Here is a 6,177-nt window from a genome sequence, read left to right on the forward strand (position 1 = left end):
TTGAAATGAAGTGAAGTAGCTGTGGGGAGGCACGGTGTCATCTTGTGCCATTTTTAGGGGCACTATTACATTCCCCCCCCCCCGTCGTCTCTTCTCACGTCGTCAGCTGCACGAGTGGCAATAATAAAGGCGGTGAGGGTGCCTATAAGCCACGTTGAGTCATGTGATCCACAGTCCTAGCGCACCCCCCCCAGTTCCAGTGGCTGCATGTCGAGGTGAACGCAAACAAAACATGACCCATTTTGTTCTCATCTTTTTTTCCTCCGGTCGCTCCCTAGGCGGCGAGACAAAAGGACGCGAACCTTCGAGACGGACGGTCGTTGTTGCCCCCCCCCCCGGTCCGCTGTCGCTTCGCATGTGTCTGCATGCGGCGCACGTATCTATTTTTATTTTTTTTTCCAGTTAAATCATTTCCTTTCGGAGTAGTCATTGCCAAGTCTCTGCTTGTTTGATTGCATGTCGATGTTGGAAGGCTCACAGTGTTGGAGGCTGTTCAGAATCTACAGGCTGCCCATCAAAACATGTCAAGTGGTCAAACAAGCGAAATGGAAACGTCATTTGTAACACACAGGATGGTTTGCTTAAGGATTTAAAAAAATAAAATACATTGTTGAACGAATCTATACCGGCCTCTCCCACTGCGGGCAGAATTCTGCAAGTTGTATCACGCAGCCTTTGTTTGCATTTTAATTGGATGAAAACATAATTCATAATGCCGCAAGGAAACCCAGACGAGGAAAAGCAAGTCCGCCCCGCCCGAGGCGAGAGAAACCAGCACACGTGTTGTTTATATTTTGTTTCTGCTTCATTGAAAATTGCACCGACTTCATGTTTTTTTCATGCATCTGGTGCTATGTTGTTGTTGTTTTCTGACGGGGGGGTGTAAACTTTTGAAACATTACACTACTTGGGAATGTCAAGCGTAAGAGACACGTAGTGGTGTTTATCATTCGTACCGCGCTTCCATTTTTTTTGCTGTTCCCAAAGATAACGGCGAACAAGATAAAAATATTTTTACATAATTAGGAGATACAGCGGCTTATCCGCAGAGCAACATTCAACCTCACTAGAAAGTTAAACACTGTCCTTATTTACCTTTAATAGAGAAATAACCCCTTTTAAAGCCACAACTAATCATAAAACACAAGATTATTTGTCCTTTTCGTTTGTTGCCTTCCCACGGATGATTAAACACTCTCGAAATATCTCCCGAAACCGCACACGCGAGCCAACACAAACCTGGCCGGAAGGCGCTGCCGACTCAGCACTTCTCGGGAGTTAGTGTGAGTAGATGAAAATGCTTTTTTTTTTTTTTAATATTCTCATAATATATTTTTTTAAATAGACATATTTGTTGATGTGTCCATATTGGACTCAGTTGGACACACAACCGTGGAAGACATTAGCTAGCAGGGAAAACATCTCTTTAAAGAGCTGCAATCCAATTATTCCGTCGAATTGCTTTTTTTTTTTTTTAACTCCATCATACACTTTTCTGTTCCCGATATAGAGATACAGCATGACACTAACAGTTATTTACACTATTTGATGCGTGCTGGCTTTCTCTACGCTCACACACCTCTCAGATTGTTTACAGATGAAAAAATCTGTCCCCTATTTCGGTGACGTTCAGAACCACCCACATAAAAATCGGTCCCTCCTGGTGTTTTTTGTCATTTATTTCAATCGTCACTTCTGTAATACACCGAAAAAAAAAAGCTTGGCTCAATGTAAGAGCAGGTCAGAATTCCCAGCATGAAAACAACTTCACAAAGTCTCGTCCTTCTCTTCAAGTCCTTCTTATTCGATTTGACGACCTGTCCTGTCTGCTAATATCCTTTTGTGCCGCCTGAGACGACAGTAAATATTTCATTGGGTCTGAGTGTCCCCTCCTCCACCTTCGCTATTATGAAAGGTAGAACTGATATGAAAGTAAAGTTCGACCAACAAAATCTTTCCAAAACACAGCAGGTTGAAAATCAAAGGTGGCGTTTCGGATAAGAGGTGAAGTTACCTGGATAAAACGCCGGACCCTCCCCCTTTTGGCGTTCAGGAGCAGCGAGCAAGCCCATTCACGGTCACTGACTTCTTATTTACTTTAGTCTTGATCCCTGCAGTCAGCTTCCGGTCAATACGCGGTGATTTGAAGGCAAAGAAGGGTGACAGATGGCAAGTCAGCTGGACAGAGGTAGCGGCAGTAGGACGACAGAGTGGAGAGTGGAGATTTATCCACGTGTCACTTCAGGCCAGACGCACAGTAAAGTCTCTGGATACCCCCTTGCGTAATTATAGAACACATCAATTGATTTTGTGATGGATTTCATCCCTTTGTGATATCGATTAGCTGTATGATCGTGAGTGGAAGACTTTTTATTTATTCATCCCTTCACCGCCAGCCCAGTTAAAATGGATCTTTGACGTCTATATCCGTCAATGGGAGTGAATGAGTTAAGTTAATTAGAGTTTAGAGGGAAAAAAAACTAAAGGCTGGCAGTTTATATTAGATGGTTAAACAATATATCGTTCCGGGATTCTGGTTGTCTGCCCCCGTTTGTTTTCCCCTTAATTGAAATAATCGGCTTCAGCACCAAATACGATACAGCTGTTGTTGTGCCTATTACTCACTATTGATGAGTATCATTATTAATGATTACATAATTCAAACTAATCCTGTTGTTGTGCCCATTGCTCACGATAGATGAGTATTATTATTAATGATTGAATAATTCAAGATAATCCAAGCGTTTCTTTTAGTCCTAAGAAGTAGCGCTGGGTTTGAAAAATTTTGTTTCGATTTACCCCCCGTCGCCAAGCGCTCCACCAAAGTAGGTGGTCGTCCCCGCTGTGCCGTATTCAATGCGCTACAAGCAACATCGTTGAAGAGCCCCTTCCAGAACCCCCGCATCCCAGAACAACTCGTCTCTCATGCTGCCAGCTCTTGTTACCATGGAGACATGTTGTTGTCATGCATGACCAGCGTACCTGTAGTATATGCCACTCGAGGGCTGGAGGCACGAGGATGGACTAAGAACAGTGATGGCGTGCTGTTAGCTCTCGCCTAGTGAGGACGTGTTGATGCGGTATTGAGAGCAGGAGAGCCTATTAGATGCCGATTCCATATCAAACTCGAAGTGCCAGAGGGTGGGTTTGTCCCACTCGCTCCAAGACATCTGAAGCACCCTACATGTGGCACTTGATGAAAAAAAAATAAAGCAAAATTACCAATTCATACTCGTCAGTGCAGCGGATACGTGCTCGGAATGTATCATCAGCTCCTCTAGTGTGTTTTTCAGCCTTCTGGGTTAACTGTGATGGAAGCGGCTGGTGGCTGAGTGTAATTAAAAAGGTGGTTCCCAGGCTACGAAGAAGAAGCAATAAATGTGAGTTAGTGAGCGGAATCTATACTGCGCACTGTACGTGGCTTAAATCATACAAATCAAGAAGAATTCTTTAAAAAAAATAATCATTAAATTTAGGCCTTGAAGCAAATGAGGCAGAATGTACCAGTCGGCACATTTTGAGTGCCGCAAAACAAACATCCCAAAAAAATCGAAACCTAAAAATTCCTCAAAAAACGTTGATTAAGCTTCATTATATGGGCAATGTGTTGAAATATTTAGGGAGAAAAAAAAAAAAAGCAAATGAGGTAGAATGCACCCGTTTTGAGTGCCACAAAACAAAAATCCCCAAAAAATCAAAACCTAAAAATTCCTCAAAAAACGTTGATTAAGCTTCATTATATGGGCGATGTGTTGAAATATTTTGGAAAAAAAATCAGAAACCACCCAAAAGTCTATTATTTGGCCTGGCATCTGTAGGGAGGTTGGGGTGGGCAGTTCCCCTATGGACACCCCTTAGCTACGCCAGTGTCTACACCTACAGCACTCAATGAGTGACTAAAATGATATTTCAAGGTTGTCTCTGTCATCTTTTGTAACAAAGATTCCACAACGTCTGCTTCCATATTTTGTGAAAGCATCTTCTCACCCCAAAAGTGGCAAATGCTAGCTGCGCTATGCTAATAACGCAACTTTATGTGAAGCAGCCACATGGGAGCACGATGGCACTTCTGCACAGGTGTGTTTATGTGCACGTCGTTAATGAGCATCTGTCGGCCACTCGCTCGATCACTATTCATGAGTCACGTCGCTCACCTCCCCGTCTCAAAGCGCTCACCTCAAAGCTCTTCGCTATCATTAAGTACCATAGCCGCCATGACACACACACGTCACACACGCTAACCTCGCCAGCTACACGCGCGTGAAGGTGTTAGCAAAGAGAACCTGCATGCCAAATAGGATTCAGATTGAAGCCTTGAAAGCGGCTGACGGGTTTGTTCGGCAAACAAAGCATTCAATCAGCACTTTGCCGCGCTTTGTTCGGCCGTTTGGGAGTCGACGAGGAGCGATTGTTTGATGTGTCTTTGAGGACGGTGGAGGCGAGACGACAGTTTTACTAAAGGCCGCCGTTTCATAGCACCGCGGGAGGAAATTGAAATGTCAGACTTCTCAGTCGGCGGCCCAACGTGGAGTGAGAGTTTTTTTTTTCCTGAGCCATTTTGAAGTAATGATCACAAGAATAACAATTCGTTTCTTTTAAATATTGATGGGTTCAAGATCAAAACGTTGTGCGAAGTGAGGTTGGGAACACATTTGCTGACTTTTTACTTGCCAGCTTTTACATACTCGGGTTCAAATAATTTTGAAGAAAAGTTACGAACCAGTTTTCCCAGTTTTGTAATTGAATGTGAGGCCTTTTAGTTCTGAGCCTCCTGCTGTGCTGGCGTGCCACTTTTTTTTTTTTTTTTTAACTCAGTAAGCAATTTGTGACTTTTTCATTTTTTTCTTCCTAATGCCTTTGCTGTTGTTTTCCAATTACAGGAAGAGTCCAGCACAAGAATGTCAGAAAAACATGCAAACATAATTCCAGGTAAGATGCATTTTATTTCTTTTTTGAAAAGTGGCCATAAATTGGGGTCCAAGTCAAAACTTTACACAGAAAAGTGAGGGAGAGGAAATTAGATGAACGGAAACGATGATTTCCTCCGACTTTTTGACTTTAGCTTTGAGCCACGGCTGCATCACCGTCTCACCGCTCATTGCTGTGATTTACGAGGGCCGAGCATCTTTATTGAGGGATTGCTTCATGCTGCTATTTATTACTCCCCCCCCCCCCCCCCCACACACACACACACAGGGCAAAGGTTCTTCATTAGCGCTGCCTGCTCAGAATTTATCAACAGCTGTGCATGTCCAAATTGGCTTAAGTCATTCACACGAACATGTTCCCTCGCTAGCTTGTCCAATATTGCCGCTAATATCTCACACACTATGCAGGGATGAGACGGACGATCCAGCATGCCCCCCCCGCCCCCCCCACTTTGCTTTTAATGAGGAGTGTCTTGCTTTAAAGTGCAGTTTCATGCTACTGTCACACGATATATCACCTTCACCTGTCCAATTTTGATTCCCTTTCCTGGATAATGGACTGAATATGCAGGGCCACTCTCACGCATATCAGCCATTTTGTAAATAATGCATGGGTGTTTCTAGCCTATTTTTTTCAGGGTGCCCCTAAATTGAATTGAAATTCAAGCTATTTTTTTGTCATTTTTAAGATGCGTCAAAGCGCTATTTTATATAGATGTGGCATTATGTTATTTCAGTATTATGCCTTGTGAAGGTCATACGCTCATAATGTTGTGACGGTTATAAAAAGAGGACAGCTATATTGTAACCCGGACTTTGCTATTACGGAGCTCGGTGTGGTGAAAAGAGTTCAAAGGCAGCAGAAGGCTGCACAGGATAACGTGCTTTTCTTTCGACCAGCTTTTTGAAATTGTGTGCCAAAGGCTTTGAGTGTCTTGATTTATTATGTGTGTGTGACTGTGTGTGTGAAGGGAAAAGGCTTTCGAAAAGTGAGCGTGTGCTGCGTCTGCAGATAAGACAGCGAGGATGAAGGGGCTGAGCAATTATTGCATGTGTAGGCCAGCCATAGATGGATGGCTGGAATTCAGAAGGAAAATGCGATTAAAATCGTATATTTACTGATTTAAAAAATATGTGTCAGGAGATCGACCAAATGAGTCAGAGGAGAATGCGTTGTCATTTGTGACCTTTCTCTTCGTCTTCCTTCAACTCTGCCTCCTCCCCCTCCCCTCTGGAAGACTCAAAGGGG

General features: G+C 43.4%; 1 protein-coding gene across 2 annotated transcripts in view; it reads left to right on the forward strand.

Annotated features, from left to right (window-relative positions):
- Nucleotides 1-6,177, forward strand: part of rdh8a (retinol dehydrogenase 8a) — an 84,353-nt gene that overhangs the window by 42,562 nt on the left and 35,614 nt on the right. For both annotated transcript variants that reach the window (XM_088356893.1, XM_088356892.1), the window contains exon 7: nucleotides 4,881-4,929. The gene's annotated coding sequence lies outside the window, so the exon portion shown is untranslated. The remainder of the gene's footprint in view (nucleotides 1-4,880; nucleotides 4,930-6,177) is intronic.

The sequence above is a fragment of the Syngnathus floridae genome, chromosome 17 (assembly GCF_059516105.1).
Source record: "Syngnathus floridae isolate MCC-2025c chromosome 17, RoL_Sflo_1.0, whole genome shotgun sequence".
Lineage (NCBI taxonomy): Eukaryota > Metazoa > Chordata > Actinopteri > Syngnathiformes > Syngnathidae > Syngnathus > Syngnathus floridae.